The sequence below is a fragment of the Lytechinus pictus genome, chromosome 3 (genome assembly GCF_037042905.1).
Source record: "Lytechinus pictus isolate F3 Inbred chromosome 3, Lp3.0, whole genome shotgun sequence".
Taxonomy (NCBI): Eukaryota; Metazoa; Echinodermata; class Echinoidea; order Temnopleuroida; family Toxopneustidae; genus Lytechinus; species Lytechinus pictus.
The window spans coordinates 79,432,331-79,459,268 of NC_087247.1; positions in this window are offsets into that span (position 1 = coordinate 79,432,331).

Genomic DNA, 26,938 nt, shown 5'->3' on the forward strand with positions numbered 1-26,938 from the left:
TTGCATGCACATAGCCGAATCGATATTGCTATTATTATAAATATTCCATAAAATTATTTCATTTCACTTACCAATCCATATGAAGTCTATTTGGAGACTTATTTGAGTACTCTATTCCCCTCTATTCCTCGTCTTTTCTTGCTCTTGACGATCGCGCGGCTGTACGATCGCGGATAAACGACAACATCAATTTTTGGCCTAAAGAGGGCGCGCGATTTATATTCATATCAAAGACATGACAAGGGCCAAGACTAGGCATCTAAATTATTTTACACACAAATCGACGCAAAGCACTACGCGAAGTCCGTAAAGTGACCAGTCTTTTCGTCGTATAGACTTCGGCAGACCGTATTGTTGACGTTTGTTATAGCTTGTACTGCTGGTTTCGTTCCAGGTACGTAGATTTTTTTCTATTTTTGTTTATTAGTCATCGTTTTAAATTATTTGCAATGAATAAAGTGTTATCATCGCCAATAATGATCTTGAATTATGTTTACTTTATGAAGGTATTCCATTTATTGGTACCCATAATTAGTCAAGTAATCATAAGAATAGCGCATTCAAAGAATTTGGACACGGTTATGAAATTACCGAGGAGCTGAATCAATTCAAGGTTGTGAAATTTATTAGCGCCACCAACGGGCTTCCTTGTATATCCGTAGAAGAGACAAGCGAAGTCACTTTCCAGGCCGAGGTAGGCGAATTTGCTCTTTTTGTACTATTATAATTTCCAAATAATGACTAAATATTTTTTAGTGTGTTGCTACTTAACGCCTATAACGGAAAGAGCCCCGGTGGGTAGCGAGAAGGAGTTTCGGCAAATATTACTCCAGCAATGAAGCGATGTTTGCCGACTACTTCGAAATCCAGTGTCAAACGCGGTCCGGTGTAGCCAGGCGGCTTCTAGAGAGTGAAAATCATTTACTAACGTAAGGTCACTCTCATGAAGCCAGGGATCTTATCCTATATAGGCATACAGAGGAAGCCAAAACTTGAAACTTTCACCCCCGAGATTTCTACTTTCCTTCTAAAAGATCTAGACCTAAATCATGTACATGGGATAAAACTTCATTTCCGACATTTCTACGCTCTCGTTGTTATTTTTGAAGAAGAATTCATCAAAAAAAAATGAGAAAAATATCATGTAGACGGAAGAAACTTGCCCGATGTTTACGCCGCCATCTTGTTTTCTATTGTTCTTCGCCAACGCTACCCGACGCACGCGTCTGTAACGTTGGCGAAGAACAATAGAAAACAAGATGGCGGCGTAAACATCGGGCAAGTTTCTTCCGTCTACATGATATTTTTCTCATTTTTTTTTGATGAATTCTTCTTCAAAAATAACAACGAGAGCGTAGAAATGTCGGAAATGAAGTTTTATCCCATGTACATGATTTAGGTCTAGATCTTTTAGAAGGAAAGTAGAAATCTCGGGGGTGAAAGTTTCAAGTTTTTGGCTTCCTCTGTATGCCTATATAGGATAAGATCCCTGGCTTCATGAGAGTGACCTTACGTTAGTAAATGATTTTCACTCTCTAGAAGCCGCCTGGCTAGTCCGGTGTACGAGGTTAGTACGACTACGAGGTTAGTAATAGTATACAAATTACAATACTAACCTCGTATTACTATTAGTGTGAGTGGTTCGGTGCGGACTTTTGCATCGCGCGCCCAGCTGATAATGTACTTAGTAAACAAGCTTTAGACTCTTCACTAGTCGCTTTGTAGCTATTTTTGCGGAGATTGCCTTCGCCAGGGTGTAAAACGGAAACGCGCTGCCCGATGTTTACGCCGCCATCTTGTTTCTTATTGTACTTCCCCAACGTTACGCGACGCCCGTAATAGATTACTGACGTAAAAACTAGTACGTAGGACTGAACTAAGCAAGACAAGATAGGTCTGTCTAACGTTCATGAACGTTAGACAGGGTGAGGGTACAGTAGTTTTTCACCAAAAAATTGACCGAGATAATAATGTATATTTCGTGATAGATACGGTACCTGCCTCATCAGATCCACAACGACCTCAAAACCTGGTATCCAGTGCCGGTTTTTATGAATATACAACTAACAAAAAGTTAGAGTCGTCTCGTTCCCCAGACTGTCCAGTGATATCATATATAGATATCCACACACGTACACGTGTGCATGGATCAACGAACGTAGAGGGCAGCAACACACAAGCGTCAGAGTTATTAATAGACAGAGTGGCGACACGCGCACTGAAAACATGATACGCGCGGTCAAAGGTCAGCCATGGGGGGCTGATTAGTTCCCTCTGCGCACATGCAGTGATTTGGCAATCCTCGCTATTTTTATTCCCGTTTTTATTTATATTTCTGATTAATTGATTTTCGGCAAACTAGCCTAGGTCCGGAAGAAATAATAATCGAGTCTAATTTGTACTGCATGCAACTGCTGAGAATACTATGTAATTTCTCCTCTTTGGTTTAGAGCTTGATGATGGATCCCCTTTAACATTTTGGTTTGTCTGGCATATCTATTAAAGATCAATTCCATTTTTTTTAAATTGAAAATTAATGTTGAAGAATTATAAAGGTTTGATTTACTCAATCTATACATAAAAAATGGAAATATGGAAGAAAAAAAAAAGGCTACTAAGAAATATGGGAACACGAAAAATCAACAAGGTGATGCTGAAGACATAATATGGAGTGGAAAACTCGGGGGAGGGGGCAAGGCAGTTTTCTACTTCTGAAACACTGCATTGAATTTTTGTAATCACAACGCCGCGGTATCGTACGAGGATAATAAACAAGAAGCAAAGTATAGTGATCACAAAATATATAAGAAGCATATATTTTGACTTTATATATTTTATTAAAAGTTAGAGCATAATTTAATGTAGTCCCCTGAAAAAATATGGGTTATTATACCTGTGGTGATTTAGGGGGTAGGGCTCAGAAGGCACCTCCTACCTCGACAATTTTCACTGACTGTCAATCAATTGGAAATAGGAGCATTGTACTCAGATCGAATTTCATGTCTTAAAGTGATCTCGAATAATTTCAACGTACGGTCTGAATATAAAAATTTCAACCTGTTAAAGGATTTGTAAACAGATGGGCCGGCAAACTTGCCCTTTTTATGTCACATTAAAATTAACCATTTATCTTTGTTTTGTATAACGAAAAGGGGAATGTTACTGATGAATTATTTCTTGTTTTATTGTTGTTACCATTATTATGACGATCATCATAGTCACAATTGATTATTATCATTGAAATCATTATTTTTATTATGATCATCATTGACATCGTTATAATTACCATCATTATCAGGGCGGCGAACGTCATACTTTCTTTCTTCTTCTTTAACTAAAAAAGTTGAGGCGGTTGTTGCCCCCACCCCCCTTGGCGATGCCCTTGATCAGCACTATTATATTTTTAATAGGAGGCAAAGGATCCAAGCGTTATAACTTTTTATCAAACGAAAAATAAGGGGTATATTTATAGAGTGACAATATCCATAGAATCGGACACAGTACTAATTACCTTCGATTTTCGCTTCTTTGTTTGAATGAATTCAATAAAAAAAATAGGGGGTTATCGCCTTTCAACCCGTGGCGCCCAATCATCATTAGCATAATATCTTGTAAATATTTGAAGAAATTTAATTTATAATTGTTTCTATCCTAACTTTCATCAGCGCCCGCCATGTTTTTATTATAGGTGAAATGATGTAGGCTTATTCTGAAATTATTGTCTATCTAAACATTTTAAATGCTCGTCCCTTGATAAAGAGTTGCAGCGGCACTCGAAAGCTCGTGAACTTGTAAGCTAGTGAACACTTTTTGCGAGAGTGATCACGAATTTCCTAGAAAGCTAGTGAACACTTTTTGCGAGAGTGATCACGAATTTCCTTGTTGACCATAGTAGATTGCGAGACAAATGAATACCCTCTAGCGATTATTTCATTCCGCAATAATGAACCTATTTAATATTTTAAATGCTGAATATTTTCCTTTTATTTTCGGCGCTTTTACGATCTTCCTAGTAAAAGCAATTTCACTTGATTATAAATTCGCGAATTGACAATAACGTCACATTAAAAAAATGTTACCTCCATTTCCTCTGAGTGATTTGATCTGACAATTCTTCTGGCAAATGGTGGAAATTGTCAATAATCTTTTAGTTTTTAATGTACATGTTTATCAGTACTACCCCTCCCTGTATCACTCTCTTTGCTTCTCACCTCTCTGGGTCTCTCTCTTTCTATTTCATTATCCGATGTCTCTCTTCCTTTCTCTTGTTTAGTGTAATAAAAAAAGAAGAAAAACAGAGTCAACTAATTAGACGCCTGTGCATGTTTAAGATGGAAAGCTTATAGCTATATAGCAGGATCAAGGACCGTGACGAATATTGAAAATGAGAGAGAAAAAAACTAGACTGCATAACCCATAGGCGGATCTATTGGCGGACCAAAAAAAAAATAAAAAAGGGGAAAGAAGAAAAAAAAAGGAAAAGGGAAAGAGGAGGAATGGGGGGGGGGGGAGGAGGAAGACGAGTGAATAAAACAAAGTGAGGGGAAGAGTTGGAAAATACAAACAAAAGTATCTTTCATATCACAATATATTGCATGTTTGATGTCTGAGATACATATCTTGCTCAATAGGCTGATATGGAGCTTAAATATCAAGTTTTGAAATCAAATAATACAAATCATATTTCAGTCCGGACATCGAGCTTTCATTATTTTCTTTGATTTACAAATTGATTTCTGGGAAATATTATCTTTCACATTGGAAAAACAGTGTAAAAATTGTAATAATCTCTTTAATACTTACTCCAATAATGTATTTAAAACATCAGGAGTTTAAATCATACTGTATAGTTATTGATTTACATAAAATTGCATAATTCGTTGAAAAAATTACAAACGATTTAAAACAATTTTAAAACAATACAAGTGGAATGCCTCTGGCCGTCTCACCTGCATCACGCGATATAGCAGCAGTGCTGATTTTGAAAACTACTATAACTCGCACAAGATGTTCAGTGATACTTGGTTACTCTTATTTCCACGTTTTATGAACTAGACCAATACACTTATAGAGATATGATGGCAATTCAACAAATACCCCCAACATGGCCAAAGTTCTTTGACCTTACATGACCTTTGACCTTGATCATGTGACCTGAAACTCGCACAGGATGTTCAGTGATACTTGATTACTCTTATGTCCAAGTTTTATGAACTAGACCAACACACTTTCAAATTTATGGCTGTAATTCAACAAATACCCCAATTTGGCCAAAGTTCATTGACCCTAAATGACCTTTGACCTTGATCATGTGACCTGAAACTTGCACAGGATGTTCAGTAATACTTGATTACTATTATGTCCAAGTTTCATGAATCAGATCCATAAACTTTTAAAGTTATGATGGTAATTCAACAGATACCCCCAATTCGGCCAAAGTTCATTGACCCTAAATGACCTTTGACCTTGGTCATGTGACGTGAAACTCATGCAAGATGTTCAGTGATACTTGATTAACCTTATGTATAAGTTTCATGAACTAGGTCCATATATTTTCTAAGTTATGATGACATTTCAAAAACTTAACCTTAGGTTAAGATTTTGATGTTGATTCCCCCAACATGGTCTAAGTTCATTGACCCTAAATGACCTTTGACCTTGGTCATGTGACATGAAACTCAGGCAGGATGTTCAGTAATACTTGATTAACCTTATGGCCAAGTTTCATGAACTAGGTCCATATACTTTCTAAGTTATGCTGTCATTTCAAAAACTTAACCTCAGGTTAAGATTTGGTGTTGACGCCGCCGCCGCCGCCGCCGCCGCCGTCGCCGCCGCCGTCGGAAAAGCGGCGCCTATAGTCTCACTCTGCTATGCAGGTGAGACAAAAAAACATTTTATTTGTTTTTTTTTATTATTAAAAAACGTTTTTTATTACAACCCTGATGAATTGTTAAGAAAATATTATCTCATGCATCCTATTCATAATTACAAAAGTGCTAAACTAAAAATATCAAGTTTTCAAGCCTTGATATCAACAAATTTTGCGCTCTCATTGGGCTTATTTGATAATAAATCTTTCAGGAATTTCTTTTTTAATTGGGCTTATTCGATAATAAAACTTTCATGAATTTCTGATAATTTAATTGTCCCTTTTTCATAATGGAATATTGACAAATTTCATTTGGCGCTTACGAAGAGGAATAGGAAGATGTCCATTTTCATATGACAAAATGTCCTTAGAATGTCCCAGTCCTAGGTTTAAATAATTTAAGAAATATCAGCTCGCGCTTCACGCTCGCATCATCTATTACGTGCAATCCATATCCACTTCACAATTTTCATTTTCAGTGCTTGTAATAGAGCTTTAATGATCATTTTTCAGATCAGAATATCACAATTTTTAATGTAGGAAGATACCTAATTACCCATCTTCATGGTTTACAAAACATGAATAGAGAGTCCCGTTTCTAGCTAGGTCTAAGTCTCTTTTTTTCCGCTTGCATTGTTCAATTATATACCTATTCTGTTCTTGACTACAAAAAATGCTTAGAATGTCCTTTTTTTAGGTCGGAATGTCCACAAATTTCAGCTCGCGCTTCGCGCTTGCATTATTTGAGTGATCTAATATGCATCGTCTTCATGGCTAACTGCAAACAGTCCTTAACAGGTTCCTTTTCGATCAGGCCAGAACGTATATTATAAATTTCGCGCTTGCAGTAATTATTTGGTAATATACGCATCTTGTTCAGGATCGTGCAAACATTACCCAGAATGTTCAATTTTCAGGACAAACTATATGATTTTTTTTTTAATTTTAGATCACGCTTTGCGCTCACAATAGTTTAAATAGGGCCTTTATATATATATGTTGTTTTGTAAGAATGAAGCTACTGTTAGGTCTACCCCTTCAAAGAAACAAACAAAAATAAACTTTGAGCAGTCGATCGGGAAAATCTTGGTGAAAAAAATTCTGCCCCTCCCCCCTTCTTGGCGAAAGCTGGATCCGCTCCTGATAACCTGATAGGATTCATTTGAAAGAGAAAACAATAATCAGATATCATAAGTGATTACCATGTAAGAAATACATTTCTCTATGCACAATAAGATGGATCCAAACAATACTTTGTTTTTAATCTTGCGTTATGCCACTCGATCCTTCACATCCACTAAAGCTAATAAATAGCTTTGATTTGCGCATGCACATCCTATATATAAGTCTATTGGGAATGACGATAAGTCAAATGAAATAAATCTCAATCAGAAAATCATATCTTGGTAAAAAGAATAAGGGTGAACAATTTTTTTCATTTTCCCATTTACATTATCACATGCATTGGATTAGAACACCAGGCTGTTGAATCAATTTCAAATAAACTAACTTTTTTTAATAACGAATTTCAAATTTGAATAACAGACACTAAATGGAAATGTATTTTAATATAAGATAAAAAAGATGTGTATACATGGAAATATAAATTTACATCCTAACACATAAGGTGATAAGGGAATTTTATTGAAGATGTAATACAATAGTCCCAATGACATGATGCATTTGTAAAAAAAAAAAAAGAGGAAATACCCTAACCATACATTTATGAAAATAAAAAACCAATCATACATAAAAAATACATCAATACAAGTTGTTCATTCTTTCCAAATTGCACAATTATAAGGGGAATGAAAATATATTTTACTTTCAATCTTGCATTATTTCCTGATTGTGTTAACTTTCATTCCCTGATAAGTTGTTTTAAAACATTATCAGCTGAGATGTTGATTAGATTATGACTTACCAGAAACCGCCTTTGAAATAAGTAAACTCTGTTCAGCTAGTTGTTTCCAAAGTTGATGCTTAAAACTTGTAGTCACTGAGGTCATTACCTTAATTGCATGATCTTTGTAAACACATGCAATTATGATAACAAAATTAGTGAGCAAGTACAATTACCAGCAGATAATCCATAATGAAGATATGAGGTGCTACAATGTGGCTACACATTAGACCTGAGCCATTTCCATCATCAGTCCAAGCAAGCATTGTTGTCACAGTCATAAGGTCAAAGCACATGTTAACACATTTTGAATACTACAGTGATGTACACTAGGAGTGAATAAAATTACAGTAGGATGGGGGATCGGGTGTCCGGACACTTTATATTTTTGAAGCCTACTTTTTTGTCTTAAGATTACACTAAAAATATTAATTCAATAGTTGTAATCATCTTCTATTTTGTTCTCTATAATATTTTCTAAAATTTTGTACTAAAATTTGATGAAACTTCGCTTGTAATTTTTTCCAAATGACTTTCTAAAATTGATCGTCCGGACACACAACCTGTCCGGACACACAACAACTGGGTATACTGTCAGGAGGCCCTGAACTTGTAGCTCGATGAACTCATGATCCAATCCCCATAAACCAAACACAGCTGGGTTACATGCATGCATCAATAAATATGCAGTCGCTGATAAATATATTTGAACATGTAGATCTAGCACCATTACTGCTATTGAGGACATGGACCAAAGCACTTTGTGTCATCATTTCTTCAGTTTGTCTAGAATCTAGATTGATTCACCTGCTGTCTTGAGAGGTAGATCTAAGCTCTTTTCTCAGATTTTAGTCTCTAAATATAGTTAGTTAGAATCGATCTAGGCCTAGACTAGGTCTACATCTACTGTAGATATTCACCAACATTAGACCCTAGACTAGTCCAGAGTAAATAGACTCGAGCACTGTCTGCAGTTCAGTTGTTAGATTACAAATTTTAATCTAACAACTGCACTGCACGCAGTGCTTAAGTCTTATTACTAACCTTACTACTTTAGGTCTAACGTTAGATCTATGTTAATGTTATTGTTAAATTCTAATATTTTTAACACATTGGTATACAAAAACAGAGTCTATTCAATTCAATTCAATTATTTTATTTTCCACTTTCAATTTCATATACAATTATGATACAATTGACATAGTAACATATAATCACATTTGAAGTACATACAAAAATTGATAACATTATAAAATTACAATAAACAATTATCAAATCGAAATATAAATGACTGAAAGGGAGGGAGGGCGAACTGAAAAGCAGAGCCAGAGCTTAATTGTAATAATGTAGGCCCCCCTAATTATTGTAATTACGTGTCTAGACTCTATACAGGGTTGCCCCGGGGACCTCGACACGTCTTTAGACAGTACGTGTTCGGGTAGACAGGAATAACCGTCGTTTCTGGGGATTTATTCAACAATTTCTGACATTTTACTGTAATCCCCATTTACCGGGTGTACAGGTACGTGTGGGCTCGCATGTGTTCTCATTCCCTCCCTTTTGTCAATTCACAGTCCAAAGTTTGATGTAATTTTACACATCGAATTTACAATCTAAGGATGTATAAACAACAAACTTTTACAACTTTATATCTCAATGTTTAAATACTTTAAACGATATAGATGAAAAAGGCATGAAAAATATACTTTACCGATGTTTAATTGGGTAGAACACGATAAAAATGGTCAAAATGGCAGCCAAACTATAAAATATTTACAAACGAACGTCAACAATCACGAATGTGATATCGATATTGCTTTCGATATTATACGATCTGCTCCATACACTAGTACTAGTTATAATCGCGATATATCGATTCGAGACATTAAGTTAATAACGATAATGACGTCATTCAAGATGGCAACTTGCAAGAAAACCCGTCAGGTCAGGTGAAAATGTCTTAGATGACAGATTTCTCAATCATCCAGAGGATTTTTTTCAATAACTCCGGCCCAAGGTATGCAATTACTTAAGTTATTTATATTTACCTGATAATGGAAACCATGAAACTTTCAATTTTGCTTAAAAAACAGTTTTAAATCGCGATCTATAAAACGCTAGTTCACTATATACGTTGGCTGTAGGTACGGGGCCCCATCCCCTTCAGTCTATGTATGGTGAGTGGAGCCAACGTAGTTCAGCGGAACAACCAAAATACAGAGACTGAAGCTTTTGGTCTAGTGTTCGGGCTGCCGCAGTAATATACAGGGTAGACAGGAATAACCGTCGTTTCTGGGGATTTATTCAACAATTTCTGACATTTTACTGTGAGTGAGCCAACGCAGTTCAGCGGAACAACCAAAATACAGAGACTGAAGCTTTTGGTCTATATACAGGGATACTTTCCTCTCTGATGGGATATTTCCATCTAGTAGATTTAAGATTAAGACTAGTAACTTAGAACTAGGCCTAGGCTAGACTTAAGTTAAAAAGTGCCCCCGAAAGTGCCTCCACCCATTGGCATGATTGGTGGCGCCATCCTTGTATTCAACCGCCCACGGCCTATAGGGTGGGCTAAGGTTTCCGCCGCCGAAAGCTCCGGCGGCGCAGCTCCTTATCTTTGGCTAGGGTCTTATGTAGGGTGGTCCCATATGCTGAATTTTGTGCACTGTTTTTAATAGAAATTAAATGGATTTCCGTAAAAAAAACAATGAAACAGCTTGTTAAAGATAATTCAATCTTGACAGTCATAGTAAAATACTCTTTTCAACACGGTGAGTTAATTTGTGCAAAACATAATTACACAAAACTTTGAAAAATGCATTTTTTCTCTCTTACTAAACACTTTTTTCGACATTATGTTGGAAGTCGATTTATGCAAAATACCACAAAATATATCTACAAAAGGACACCTTTAAATTTCAAAGTACTCACATTAGCGTCTAGAAAATATATCCATGAGTTGAAAGTGTCGAGGTATTTAATCACGAAATGTGAGAAAACGTGTAATTGATTGAAATTACCGGAGGCATGCACCTAGCAGAAGATCACAAGCGCAGAAAATATGTCAGAGGGAACTAATTGGGGCTCCATGAAATATCGGACCAATCAGAGCACACTTCTGGGGGGCGTTTCATGAAAGGACTTGTCGGACGTTTTATCCGACAAGTCCCATTTTATCCGACAGTTAACATAGGAACAGTGCCTCTCTGCCAATCAAAATCATGGAAAGATGTCAGATCTGACAACTTGTCGGATGAAAATATTGATGAAACGCTCCCCCGGTTTCGCCACTCTGTCTATGCGTAATTAGTATACATCTCTATGGCATAGTCTATGGTCTATTGATAACTCTGACGCTTGTCAAGGCCCTATATAAACAAGGTTGCGACACCAGGGGAGCGTTTCATCAATATTTTCATCCGACAAGTTGTCAGATCTGACATCTTTCCATGATTTTGATTGGCAGAGAGGCACTGTTCCTATGGTAACTGTCGGATAAAATGGGACTTGTCGGATAAAACGTCCGACAAGTCCTTTCATGAAACACCCCCCAGGTGAGTGTTTCATCAACATTTTCATCCGACAAGTTGTCAGATCTGACATCTTTCTCTGATGTTGATTGGCTGAGAGGTACTGTTACTGTGGTAACTGTCGGATAAAATGGGACTTGTCGGATAAAACGTCCGACAAGTCCTTTCATGAAACGCTCCCCGGAAGTAGCCGTCATTTGCTCATGGAGCTTTTGAATAGTTCCAAACTCACCGAAGTTTGTGTACAAAGTCAATGGGGGAGATTTTTCGACAGCAAATTTCAGGTAATTGAAATTGTTATTAATAAAAACAAAATGATAGTTTTTAAAGATAATTTTATGTGCTTCATTTTGATATGATTGGTTTGCAATAATTTTGAATTTTAACATGCTTTTTTACTAATTTTTAATAGTTCCAAGGCGTAAACATGACAGTAAAGATACGGTATGGGACTGGCAACTGTAGCCGGCAGTGCGGCTGGCTCAGTAGCCCGATATACGCTGTGGTTGTGTTTCCTGACGGGTTGGGTGTCCGGACTCACGACATCTCCTTTAATTTTGAAAAGTTTACAAAAAATACTAGCAATGTCTTTGATTTTTTTTTAGCTCAGAATGTAAGAAAATATTATAAAGAACAAATAATGATAATGATAAGCATTATCCAAGCTATATTTTTTGCTTTATTTTGCTGAGAAGTGAGATAAAATTAAAAAAAACAAGTCAGTGAGATAAACAACACTAACAGCAAGCCTAAACTTCTACAAATACAAGGCTTCATTTTTCAGTGTCCGGACACCAAACCCCTCATCGATGTTCCACAGATCCAAAACAAATTTCCTGAAAATGAATCCCAAATTGTCTGAAATTCATAGACAATTCCTGGAATTTTCCATTTTGATTTTTAATGAAAATCTGGCAATAATAATTAATACAGTGAGCCTAAATTTGGTCCAAGAAGTGACCAAAATCAAAAATAAAACATTTTTGTTCATCATGTACTCTTGAAAAATAGGAACAAAATTACGAAATGACGAGCGCAGAAAATTTTGAGCTCCGACGACGGAGCCTATGTCTGGATCCGGAGGAAGATCTAATGTTACAAATTGTTAGATCTAAATCTTTGTAAAATATTACATGAATATTTTAAAGTTGCTACGGTAAATTGTCATTTAATTGTAATCATGGGTGGATCCAGGATTTTCCAAAAGGGGAGGCACATTTTCCTGAGGAAAAAATAGACATGCAAAAATAAAAGGGACTTCACGTTCAAAGGGGGGGGGGCACACTTCTGCATTTCTACATTACAATTTTAAATTTTGCTTCTCTTCTTTAAATTTTGCCCCCCTTGTCATTTTTGGATTTCCCTGAATTTCCTGGAAAAAGTAAAAGTTTCTCGAATTGCGGGAAGAGTGGAAGCACCCCATCCTCTTGCACTCTCCAACCACTCTTTCTGTCTTGAGTCTATGCAACATTCATGTACAATGCACACTCAAAAAGACAGATCCATTCAGTTATTTGTTTTCATTCTAGACTTAGAAATCTTTTTTTTTTTATTCACAAGAGCACTCAAAAACTTTTAATTTTGAGCATATTTTTGTGAGGCCCTCTGTGACTGATGCAGATCTTCATCTCCACAGACTCTCTTTTTAATCTCTTTTTAATTAGAAAAAAAATTATAAATTTCAAGAATTCAATTTAGTTTTGTGCCAAGGCATTTTTTTATGATGATGAATTCACTGTATGGTCAAAAATGACTGTTCCAAAATATCAAGTATTCATCCAGTCTAGATCAAGAGAAAATTGACAATCTTGTTCACCACACAGGTTACTAACCGTGGACAAGGTTATCACAACCTTGTGATAAAAGTGGTGTTAGCTTAGCACTGCATTTTTAAAAAGTGGTTTAAGACCACATGGATGTTATCACAACCTTTTAGTATTGGACAAGTGCCCCTATCATACCACTAGTTGCATGTCCGGACAGGTTGGGTATCTAGACCAAAAATTTCTTCGACTAGGCCAAGTAATTTGAAATGGTTTGGAATTAAAATCAATTCTTTGTAGTTTTTCAAAAAAACTTTAAAGGCGTAATTTAGCATACATGCACATGTAGACCTCTACTCTGTTGATATGTATGGTGTGATAACTAAGTAATTACAAAAGCCAATGATAATACGTGCTTAGTTGACAAGATAATCATTGATGCACCAAACTTATCTAAGTTAGATCTAAATGTAGATTTTTTTTTCAATTTGATTGTGGAAAATAAAATAGGCCCTACATGTAATTGCTGCCGATTGATCTGTTTTGGATGAGAGGAACTACTGGATAAGCCAGTAAGCTGTGTAAGTATGATTGTTTGATTTTCATCATGATTGTAATAAGATGTGATTATATTACATACATGTAGGGCTACATTGTGCAGTCAATCTTTCTTATTTCCTTGAAATGTTCTCCTTTAAATCTTTCATCATGTATCATTCCGCCTGTCTTCTGACCGCATTTTGTGCAATGTTGGATGAGTTCGACTCTCATGAAGTTCCAAATTTAAATTAAGAACTTTCATTGGTGGCAACAGCATAAAATGAGGGTCAATCTCTCACTCTCTACCTATTGTTTCTTTTATTTCATATTTAGTGTACATGTAATGATAATATAGTTGGATCATGCGTTAATTTAGATAGTTGTAAAGAGGTTGTTTTATTAAGCAAATACATTTTAATGCCAATATGAACTTATATGGCGCATTGGATGGGTGAGGAGGTGCCATGGCCACATTAGTTTAGTCTGCAGGCACAGACCAAATGAAACTTGTTCTAAGTGTGGCTCCACGTAAGGACTAGCACATACAATACTTGCTGTCTGAGCGAGAGGGCTTTCAGTACACAAGGCATGAGTAGGACGACAAGAACACACTTGTCCCAACGTCAAGATTGGGTGGTCCTTTTCAGGACCAACATTTGCCCAAGAAAGATACATGATGACCATGAAACCTACTACACTATCTCAGATGTTTTTTGCTACACTATTCTTTTTTGCCATGGAAACTTCCAGAACAACATCTGAGATGGTACAGAGATTGAAGATTTTTGGTCTAGAAAATGTGCAAAGTATTGGCAGTGCAGAAATGAAAGTAATATTTAAAAAAAAAAGGAAGCTACATGCAAACCAACTGGATTACTAAACTCATTTGTCCATGTACTGACACCATGAAAGCATTTAGGGTTATCATAGACTTGGTGGTCAATGATGTTCGAATATGCCTCGTGAGAATTGAACTCACCCAGTACACAACAAAGAGTTTATAGCCAAATTGGTATTAGGCTAGACAGGAATAACCATTTCTAGGGATTTATTTAACAATTTCTGACATTTTACTAAGTGAGAGAAGCCAACACAGTTCAGCAAAACAACCAAATACAGATACTAAAGCTTTTGGTCTAGTACTGTACTAGGCCTACTTGGGTATTTCACTTTCCTTTGGAATAGTTTTACATCACGGTGGCAACTATAAAATAAAGCATGTTGATCTCGAGAGCAACGAGGTACATGTATGTAAGGCATTGAAATGGTATAAAATCCAAAGAACACCATGGTATGTTTTTACAGGGCATAAAGGGTAGAAATATTAAGAACGCTATGAAAAATTCTGTAGCGATAGGAATATAAGGGGAAACTAGCACTAGCCTTATTCTGGTGACAACTGACAAGACCACTTATCCAATGTAAAATTTTATATAAGTAACCCAACGTTATCCTGTAAACCTTGTGCTGTGTGGTGATTGAAATGAATAAATATTTACTTTCTTTTTTTATGTTCTTTTGATCTAAACTGGATAAAGCACTTCACTATTTGGTAGTCCTGGTTGTAAATTCATTTATGCATTGGCCCCAAGCCCCCAAAATGAATTGAATTCTTGAAATTAATTTTGTTCTTATTAAAAATAAGGTTAGTAGAATTGAATATCTGCATTCTGCACAGCACTTATCTCACTTTCCATCAATTAATAGGCAATATATGTTTCATCTTCAAAAATCTAAATTCACAAGCTTGATTCAAATTGTCATAATTGATTTTAATATTAAATGAACATAATTCCCAATTAAGGATAGGTCTACCAATAATCTTTCTTATAACAGGTTTGCATACATTTTTTGCCTGTACATTCTGTCATGTTTATTTCAACTCACTGCATGTAGATCTAGATCTAACGTTAGATTAGACAGCTGGCAGCCGTCTGTTTTGAGGAGTTTTTTAACATTTTTTTTTTAAAGTTCTCCTCATACACAGACGGCTCGCTAGCGTGCAGCCACCATTAGGGGACTTGCAATGCAAAATCCCCCCGTCGGGGCTCTTCAATTTTTGTCTTTAATCAATAAAAATTTTGAAAATTAATGCGACCAAAATGCAAATTGATATTCCCTCTTGGCATTAATTGCCAAGAAACGGAGAAAAATCGAGTTAAAAGGAACAAAAACAGTGACTTACCTCGGCTGTCGCGCAAATTCACTTCCCCGTTTTATCCGATCTTAAGTACATAAACATATGGCCATTGAGTCCCCTGTACAGATCGCGCTAGAACTTCGGTCTCTGTATTTGGTGAGTGAAGCCAACGGAGTTCAGCTGAACAACCAACATAACAGAGACCGAAGCTTTTGGTCTAACGTTAGATCTATTTGGTATTATTAATAGATCTAGTAACATTTTTTGCTGTACTTTTTGTTAATAGGGCCACATGGAAAACCACCAAGTTGATGATATGTGCCGCCCTGTGGCCTATTTAAACATGTTAAATATCAGAAATAAAATAAAAAATAAATAAATTAAGGGCCCACTCAGTCAAACTCAAACTAAACAAGCACAAGACAAAGATATGCTCAAATCATTCATGTTTTTGAGTGCTCTGGTAAAAAAAGGCAAATACAGCTAAATTTACAACGGCGCAAATTCTACAATAAGAATTTAGGACATGAAACTAGTATTTATGGCACCACATGACATTCCGGTACATACTCACCTCTCGCTCTCCAAACGACCCGTGGGGGCCAGCAGAATCTTACATCCAGCCCGACAGTTCCGGGGAAAATTAGTGCAGCGTCCCGCTCGCTACCAGCAGCAGTGAGCATTTGCGGCTTGCGACGAACTCGGCCTCGGTTGCCATTTTTCAAATCAACGATATTTCACGGATTTTGTTATTATGTACAAATTTGATAAATTTAGGTGGTCGCTAATATATTGATATGGATGTGCAGTGTAAAAATGAATTTCTAACGTCGATTTCCGATATAATTATAAAAAATGATTCAAAATTTTGCACGCATTTCCAATGGTAGCAGTCGACAAATAGGCCCGGTTGGAACTATTCGAGATCCTTCAAATTTGACCTTTGACCCCTGGTTGGTTGGTGTTGGAGTTAAGTTGGCGCTCTTCAATCTGGTACAAGGCCCTATATAAACAAGGTTGCGACAACAGGGGTCAAAGGTCAAATTTGAAGGATCTCGAATAGTTCCAACCGGGCCTTTTTGTCGACTGCTACCATTGGAAATGCGTGTAAAATTTTGAATCATTTTTTATAATTATATCGGAAATCGACGTTAGAAATTTATTTTCACACTGCACATCCATATCAATATATTAGCGGCCACCTAAATTTATCAAATTTGTACAATCTTATAACAACAATCGTGAAATATCGTTGATTTGAAAAATGGCAACCGAGTTCGTCGCAAGCCGCAAATGCTCACTGCTGCTGGTAGCGAGCGGGACGCTGCACTAATTTTCCCCGGAACTGTCGGGCCGGATGTAAGGTTCTGCTGGCCCCCACGGGTCGTTTGGAGAGCGAGAGGTGAGTATGTACCGGTGCCATCAATGCTAGTTTCATGTCCAAAATTCTTATTGTAGATTTTTTGCCGTTGTAAATTTAGCTGAATTTGATTTTTTTTTACCAGAGCACTCAAAAACATGAATGATTTGAGCATATCTTTGTGCCTGTCTTTACCGTTGACTTTAGTTTGAGTTTGACTGAGTGAGTGGGCCCTTAAATTAATCATTAATGAATTATTTATTAATTTTTGATTTCTGATTTCTGATATCTAAATAGGCCACAGGGCGGCACATATCATAAACTTGGTGGTTTTCCATGTGGCCCTATTAACAAAAAAGTACAGCAAAAAATGTTACTAGATCTATTAATAATACCAAATAGATCTAACGTTAGATCTAGATCTACATGCAGCTGCAGTGAGTTAGAATAAACATGACAAAATGTAGGCAAAAAATGTATGCGAACATGTTATAGGAAAGATGATTGGTATCCTTAATTGGGAATTATGTTCATTTAATATTAAAATCAACTATGACAATTTGAATCAAACCTGTGAATTTAGATTTTGAAGATGAAACATATATTGCCTATGAATTGATGGAAAGAGAGATAAGTGCTGTGCAGAATGCAGATATTCAATTCTACTAACCTTATTTTTAATAAGAACAAAATTAATTTCAGGAATTCAATTTATTTTGGGGGCTTGGGGCCAATGCATAAAGTGAATTTACAACTAGACCAAAAGCTTCGGTCTCTGTTATGTTGGTTGTTCAGCTGAACTCCGTTGGCTTCACTCACCAAATACAGAGACCAAAGTTCTAGCGCGATCTGTACAGGGGACTCAATGGCCATATGTTTATGTACTTAAGATCGGATAAAACGGGGAAGTGAATTTGCGCGACAGCCGAGGTAAGTCACTGTTTTTGTTCCTTTTAACTTGATTTTTCTCCGTTTTTTGGCAATTGATGCCAAGAGGGAATATCAATTTGCATTTTGGTCGCGTGAATTTTCAAAATTTTTACTTATTAAAGACAAAAATTGAAGAGCCCCGACGGGGGGATTTTGCATTGCAAGTCCCCTAATGGTGGCTGCACGCTAGCGAGCCGTCTGTGTATGAGGAGAAATTTAAAAAAAAATAAAATGTTAGAAAACTCCTCGAAACAGACGGCTGCCAGCTGTCTAATTTACAACCAGCCTCACCAAATAGTGAAGTGCTTTATCCAGTTTAGATCAAAAGAACATTAAAAAAAAGAAAGTAAATAAATATTTATTCATTTCGATCACCACACAGCACAAGGTTTACTAAATGAGGATAACGTTAGGTTACTTATATCATACAATTTTACATTGGATAAGTGGTCTTGTCAGTTGTCACCAGAATAAGGCTAGTGCTAGTTTCCCCTTATATTCCTATCGCTACAGAATTTTTCATAGCGTTCTTAATATTTCTACCCTTTATGTCCTGTAAAAACATACCATGGTGTTCTTTGGATTTTATACCACTTCAATGCCTTACATACATGTACCTCGGTGCTCTAGAGATCAACATGCTTTATTTTATTTTCATATATGATACAGGCGAGGCTAGTGTTATCCTTATAGTTGCCAACGTGATGTAAAACTATTCCAAAGGAAAGTGAAATACCAAAGTAGGCCTAGTACAGTACTAGACCAAAAGCTTTAGTATCTGTATTTGGTTGTTTTGCTGAACTGCGTTGGCTTCTCTCACTTAGTAAAGTGTCAGAAATTGTTAAATAAATCCCCAGAAATGGTTATTCCTGTCTAGCCTAGTACCAATTTGGCTACAAACTCTTTGTTGTGTACTGGGTGAGTTCAATTCTCACGAGGCATATTCGAACATCATTGACCACCAAGTCTATGATAACCCTAAATGCTTTCATGGTGTCAGTACATGGACAAATGAGTTTAGTAATCCACTTGGTTTGCATGTAGCTTCCTTTTTTTTAAAATATTACTTTCATTTCTGCACTGCCAATACTTTGCACATTTTCTAGACCAAAAATCTTCAATCTCTGTACCATCTCAGATGTTGTTCTGGAAGTTTCCATGGCGAAAAAGAATAGTGTAGCAAAAAACATCTGAGATAGTGTAGTAGGTTTCATGGTCATCATGTATCTTTCTTGGGCAAATGTTGGTCCTGAAAAGGACCACCCAATCTTGACGTTTCAACAAGTGTGTTCTTGTCGTCCTACTCATGCCTTGTGTACTGAAAGCCCTCTAGCTCAGACAGCAAGTATTGTATGTGCTAGTCGTTACGTGGAGCCACACTTAGAACAAGTTTCATTCGGTCTGTGCCTGCAGACTAAACTAATGTGGCCATGGCACCTCCTCACCCATCCAATGCCATATAAAGTTCATATTGGCATTAAGATGTATTTGCTTAATAAAACAACCTCTTTACAACTATCTAAATTAACGCATGATCCAACTATATTATCGTTACTTGTCCACTAAATATGAAATAAAAGAAACAAGAGGTAGAGAGTGAGAGATTGACCCTCATTTTATGCTGTTGCCACCAATGAAAGTTCTTAATTTAAATTTGGAACTTCATGAGAGTCGAACTCATCCAACATTGCACAAAATGCGGTCAGAAGACAGGCGGAATGATACATGATGCAAGATTTAAAGGAGAACATTTCAAGGAAATAAGGAAGATTGATTGCACAATGTAGCCCTACATGTATGTAATATAATCACATCTTATTACAATCATGATGGAAATCAAACAATCATACTTACACAGCTTACGGGCTTATCCAGTAGTTCCTCTCATCCAAAACAGATCAATCGGCAGCAATTAGGGCCTATTTTATTGTCCACAATCAAATTGAAAAAAAACTCTACATTTAGATCTAACTTAGATAAGTTTGGTGCATCAATGATTATCTTGTCAACTAAGCACGTATTATCATTGGCTTTTGTAATTACTTAGTTATCACACCATACATATCACCAGAGTAGAGGTCTACATGTACATGTATGCTAAATTAGGCCTTTAAAGTTTCTTTGAAAAACTACAAAGAATTGATTTTAATTCCAAACCATTTCAAATTTCTTGGCCTAGTCGAAGAAATTTTTGGTATAGATACCCAACCTGTCCGGACATGCAACTAGTGGTATGATAGGGGCACTTGTCCAATACTACAACTTACAAGGTTGTGATAACATCCATGTGGTCTAACACCACTTTTAAAAAATGCAGTGCTAAGCTAACACCACTTTTATCACATGGTTGTGATAACCTTGTCCGCAGTTAGTAACATGTGTGGTGAACAAGATTGTCAACAAGTTTGTCAACAAGATTGTCAATTTTCTCGTGATCTAGACTGGATGAATACTTGATATTTTGGAACAGTAAATTTTGACCATACAGTAAATTCATCATCATAAAAAATTGCCTTGGCACAAAACTAAATTGAATTCTTGAAATTTATTATTTTTTTCTAATTAAAAAGAGATTAAAAAGAGTCTGTGGAGATGAAGATCTGCATCAGTCACAGAGGGCCTCACAAAAATATGCTCAAAATTAAAAGTTTTTGAGCGCTCTTGTGAATAAAAAAGATTTCTAAGTCTAGAATGAAAACAAATATCTGAATGGATCTGTATTTTGAGTGTGCAATGTACATGAATGTTGCATAGACTCAAGACAGAAAGAGTGGTTGGAGAGTGCAAGAGGATGGGGTGCTTCCACTCTTCCCGCAATTCGAGAAATTTTTACTTTTTCCAGGAAAGGTTCCAGAAATGAAAAAAATTCCAGGAAATTTCAGGGAAAAGGAAAATTAAAAATTGTAATGTAGAAATGCAGAAGTGTGCCCCCCCCCCTTTGAACGTGAAATCCCTTTTATTTTTGAATGTCAATTTTTTCCTCAGGAAAATGTGCCTCCCCTTTTGGAAAATCCTGGATCCACCCATGATTACAATTAAATTACAATTTACCGTAGCATATTCATGTAATATTTTACAAAGATTTAGATCAACATTAGATCTTCCTCCGGATCCAGATGTAGGCTCCGTCGTCGGAGCTCAAAATTTTCTGCGCTCGACATTTCGTAATTTTGTTCCTATTTTTCAAGAGGACATGATGAACAAAAAATGTTTAATTCCTTGATTTTGGTCACTTCTTGGACCAAATTTAGGCTCACTGTACTAATTATTATTGCCAGATTTTCATTAAAAATCAAAATGGAAAATTCCAAGAATTGTCTATGAATTTAAGAAAATTTGGGATTCATTTTCAGGAAATTTGTTTTGGATCTGTGGAACATCGATGAGGGGTTTGGCAAACTTTGGTGTCCGGACACTGAAAAATGAAGCCTTGTATTTGTAGAAGTTTAGGCTTGCTGGGGCCTGTTGCATGACGAGATGAGCGATACGTAGGAACGTCCTAGGACCATTCTTCCGAGATAGGAAGATTGGCGACAAATCAGCGCTTTCCGTTTCACGAAGGCAATTTTGGCTTCCAAGTCCGCGACATCGTTTGATATCGATAGTATCGGAAAAATATTTAGTCTTCATCGTCACCTGAACCTTTTATTTCGGAATGACGACTTTTCATAAAATCATTTATTTCAATAAAAGGAGATCAAATGATGTTTTATTTATTACTGATTGTAGAATTGATGTATGGAGCTTACTTTATGAGGTAAAAAGAGAAAAAACTTTAAAGATTCACAAACATAACTGAATAAAATCGAAAATTTCATTATTTCCCGTATTTAGAACACGGTGTCCTTTTAGAGACACCTTTCATTGATATTTCAACGAAAGAGACCCTTGTCCGATATAAAAATTGATTTAACTAAGTAATTTCAACATTTTATTGGATCAATATTCTGTATTTTTATAGAATACTTATGTATAATGATAATTTTGCAAATTATGCGTTAATATGCTATTTGTTGAGGTAGAAATAGGGTTTGAATGGAGTAAACAAAATCAACAGAGTCTGATTGTACGAGACTAAAAAAGAAAATATGAGAGGCTGCGTGTGAAAAATCTAATTTATTTATTTTATTTGTCAGATATAACGCAAGAAATACAAATGTGAGTGTTTAAAGTATGACATACCTCAGTTCCATGACGAGTAACCGAAGACAAGGAAAATATGAACATTGGTGCAAACATGTCCAAGTGAATAAAGTAGTGCTTTGCAATAATAATTAAAACATAGAAAAAGTTGTGCAATCCGCAATGGAAAAAATACTATTAACAGAAATAATGCTAAAAATTACAAAGATCATAAACGTTTGTCATATTTAAAGTTGATCACTTAATTTATGGAAGTTTATATAATAGGATATAAAAAAATGTATATGTTCAACATTTCAAAGTTAAGGAGTAGAGACTACCGTGATTGCTTTCATCATAGAGCCGAAACTGGGTACCCTACGATTTAAAATGCGGCTATTCGTATGGACTTTCCATAATCTTTTCTTTGATGAACTTATCTTCATTTGTAATGATTGTGATGGATTCGTAATAGCTATAGGCCTAATCTGTATCTTAAATTCAATTAGCTATTTTGTTACTGCAGATTTTTGTTTTGTTTCACTGTTTCTCATGTCAAGTCATCCCAAAATGCAAGAATTAATTTTCATTGATTAAAATTAATCTCATCAAAAAATAATAATTATAATGTAAATGAAATCAAATTAAATAAACGATTTAGCATGTTTAATATCTTAGTTTTGTATCGTTTTTTTTTTTTTTTGTTGTTGTTAGGTTTTTTTTTTTTGCTGAACGTGACACGTTTTTTTACCTTACATAATTTCTTTTAAAGAAATTTGTTTTCATGTTGTTTAATTATCTATAATGAGGAAGCATGAGGGGTCAGAGAGATAGTGCCGCCCGTTTCGATAGTTCAAGTTTATTTATTTTTTTAATGGAAAAGGGGTGCACTGGGGATAGGACGGAGGGAGAATAAAATAAAACATATTTAAACAAATGATTTGGGCAGCTACATGTACATTACCCCCGGAGAAGTTAAAATGACATCCGTTTTTGGTCGTCTTGTCGACCTGAAATTGATGACAACTAACCCCCATATAAAAAATAAGTTGGCGCCATCCCAGATAAAATACATCATCAACCCCCTAAAAAATATGTTTAAAGGTGATATGTCAGTGTGGCTTGCCGTAAACGCATTTTCTCTCAATGCCGACGGTGGCGGGCGGTGTGCAAAGAAGATCATGCGCATGCCTACGTAGGACATGTCTGGAGGTGTCTTTCCAAGGACCATTCTTCGTAGTGCCCAAATCGGCTTTGTGAAACAGTTGAGCGATATCTCGTTCTTACGTAGAATGGTTCTACGAAAGACCCTTTCATGCAACAGGCCCCTGTTGTTTATCTCACTTGTTTTTTTTAAATATTTTTATTTCACTTCTAAGGCTTAAGCTTCTCAGCAAAATAAAGCAAAAAATATAGCTTGAATAATGCTTATCACCATCATTATTTGTTCTTTATAATATTTTCTTACATTCTGTGCAAATAAAAAATCAAATCAAAGACATTGCTTGTATTTTTTGTAAACTTTTCCAAATTAAAGGAGATGTCGTGAGTCCGGACACCCAACCCGTCAGGAAACACAACCACAGCGTATATCGGGCTACTGAGCCAGCGGCACTGCCGGCTACGGTTGCCAGTCCCATACCGTATCTTTACTGTCATGTTTACGCCTTGGAACTATTAAAAATTAGTAAAAAAGCATGTTAAAATTCAAAATTATTGCAAACCAATCATATCAAAATGAAGCACATAAAATTATCTTTAAAAACTATCATTTTGTTTTTCTTAATAACAATTTTTATTACCTGAAATTTGCTGTCGAAAAATCTCCCCCATTGACTTTGTACACAAACTTCGGTGAATTTGGAACTATTCAAAAGCTCCATGAGCAAATGACGGCAACTTCCGGTGTCGCAACCTTGTTTATATAGGGCCGGAGTAGAGTCAGCCAACAATAAGCTAGCCAACAGCAAGCCAGCCAACAGTTCCAGCCAACAATATCGCGATGTAAGATAGATCAGATACAGGATTTTGCGCAGGAAGAGAAGCGTGCATTCTTGTACAAATCAAACAAACGGGGTCAGGTGGGGTTTCCCTTCTTTCAATTTGTAAAGAAAAACAACGGGCTAGTGCTTAAATTTTAGTAGCCCACACCCCTATATACTCTATGTGTTTTCGTATATTGAGGAGTAAATTTCAACTAAAAGTCCTCTTTATAAAATACAATTGGAAGATTGCTCCTGAAATTTATTTTGGGTGTGTGTAGGCCGGCGGGGGTTTCCCTTCTTTCGATTTGTAAAGAAAAACAACGGGCTAGTGCTTTAATTTTAGTAGCCCACACCCCTATATACTCTATGTTTTTTCGTATATTGAGGAGTAAATTTCAACTAAAAGTCCTCTTTATAAAATACAATTGGAAGATTGCTCCTGAAATTTATTTTGGGTGTGTGTAGGGGGGTTTCCCTTCTTTCAATTTGTAAAGAAAAACAACTGGCTAGTGCTTTAATTTTAGTAGCCCACACCCCTATATACTCTATGTGTTTTCGTATATTGAGGAGTAAATTTCAACTAAAAGTCCTCTTTATAAAATACAATTGGAAGATTGCTCCTGAAATATATTTTGGGTGTGTGTAGGGGGGGTTTCCCTTCTTTCAATTTGTAAAGAAAAACAAGGGGCTAGTGCTTTAGTTTTAGTAGCCCACACCTCTATATACTCTATGTTTTTTCGTATATTGAGGAGTAAATTTGAACTAAAAGTCCTCTTTATAAAATACAATTGGAAGATTGCTCCTGAAATATATTTTGGGTGTGTGGAGGGGGGTTTCCCTTCTTTCAAGTTGTAAAGAAAAACAAGGGGCTTGTGCCTTCGATTTAGTAGCCCACACTCATATACACTCCTATATATTCCACGTTTTTATATATATTGAGGAGTAAATTTGAACTAAAAGTCCTCTTTATAAAATACAATTGGAAGATTGCTCCTGAAATTTATTTTGGGTGTGTGTAAGGGGGTTTCCCTTCTTTTAATTTGTAAAGAAAAACAACGGGCTAGTGCTTTAATTTTAGTAGCCCACACCCCTATATACTCTGTGTGTTTTCGTATATTGAGGAGTAAATTTCAACTAAAAGTCCTCTTTATAAAATACAATTGGAAGATTGCTCCTGAAATATATTTTGGGAGTGTGGAGGGGGGTTTCCCTTCTTTCAATTTGTAAAGAAAAACAAGGGGCTTGTGCCTTCGTTTTAGTAGCCCACACTCATATACACTCCTATATATTCCTCGTTTTTATATATATTGAGGAGTAAATTTGAACTAAAAGTCCTCTTTATAAAATACAATTGGAAGATTGCTCCTGAAATATATTTTGGGTGTGTGTAGGGGGGTTTCCCTTCTTTCAATTTGTAAAGAAAAACAAGGGGCTAGTGCTTTTCGTATATTGAGGAGTAAATTTGAACTAAAAGTCCTCTTTATAAAATACAATTGGAAGATTGCTCCTGAAATATATTTTGGGTGTGTGGAGGGGGGTTTCCCTTCTTTCAATTTGTAAAGAAAAACAAGGGGCTTGTGCCTTCGTTTTAGTAGCCCACACTCATATACACTCCTATATATTCCTCGTTTTTATATATATTGAGGAGTAAATTTGAACTAAAAGTCCTCTTTATAAAATACAATTGGAAGATTGCTCCTGAAATATATTTTGGGTGTGTGTAGGGGGGGTTTCCCTTCTTTCAATTTGTAAAGAAAAACAAGGGGCTAGTGCTTTTCGTATATTGAGGAGTAAATTTGAACTAAAAGTCCTCTTTATAAAATACAATTGGAAGATTGCTCCTGAAATATATTTTGGGTGTGTGGAGGGGGGTTTCCCTTCTTTCAATTTGTAAAGAAAAACAAGGGGCTTGTGCCTTCGATTTAGTAGCCCACACTCATATACACTCCTATATATTCCACGTTTTTATATATATTGAGGAGTAAATTTCAACTAAAAGTCCTCTTTATAAAATACAATTGGAAGATTGCTCCTGAAATATATTTTGGGTGTGTGTAGGGGGGTTTCCCTTCTTTCAATTTGTAAAGAAAAACAAGGGGCTAGTGCTTTAGTTTTAGTAGCCCACACCTCTATATACTCTATGTTTTTTCGTATATTGAGGAGTAAATTTGAACTAAAAGTCCTCTTTATAAAATACAATTGGAAGATTGCTCCTGAAATATATTTTGGGTGTGTGGAGGGGGGTTTCCCTTCTTTCAATTTGTAAAGAAAAACAAGGGGCTTGTGCCTTCGTTTTAGTAGCCCACACTCATATACACTCCTATATATTCCTCGTTTTTATATATATTGAGGAGTAAATTTGAACTAAAAGTCCTCTTTATAAAATACAATTGGAAGATTGCTCCTGAAATATATTTTGGGTGTGTGTAGGGGGGGTTTCCCTTCTTTCAATTTGTAAAGAAAAACAAGGGGCTAGTGCTTTTCGTATATTGAGGAGTAAATTTGAACTAAAAGTCCTCTTTATAAAATACAATTGGAAGATTGCTCCTGAAATATATTTTGGGTGTGTGGAGGGGGGTTTCCCTTCTTTCAATTTGTAAAGAAAAACAAGGGGCTTGTGCCTTCGATTTAGTAGCCCACACTCATATACACTCCTATATATTCCACGTTTTTATATATATTGAGGAGTAAATTTCAACTAAAAGTCCTCTTTATAAAATACAATTGGAAGATTGCTCCTGAAATATATTTTGGGTGTGTGTAGGGGGGTTTCCCTTCTTTCAATTTGTA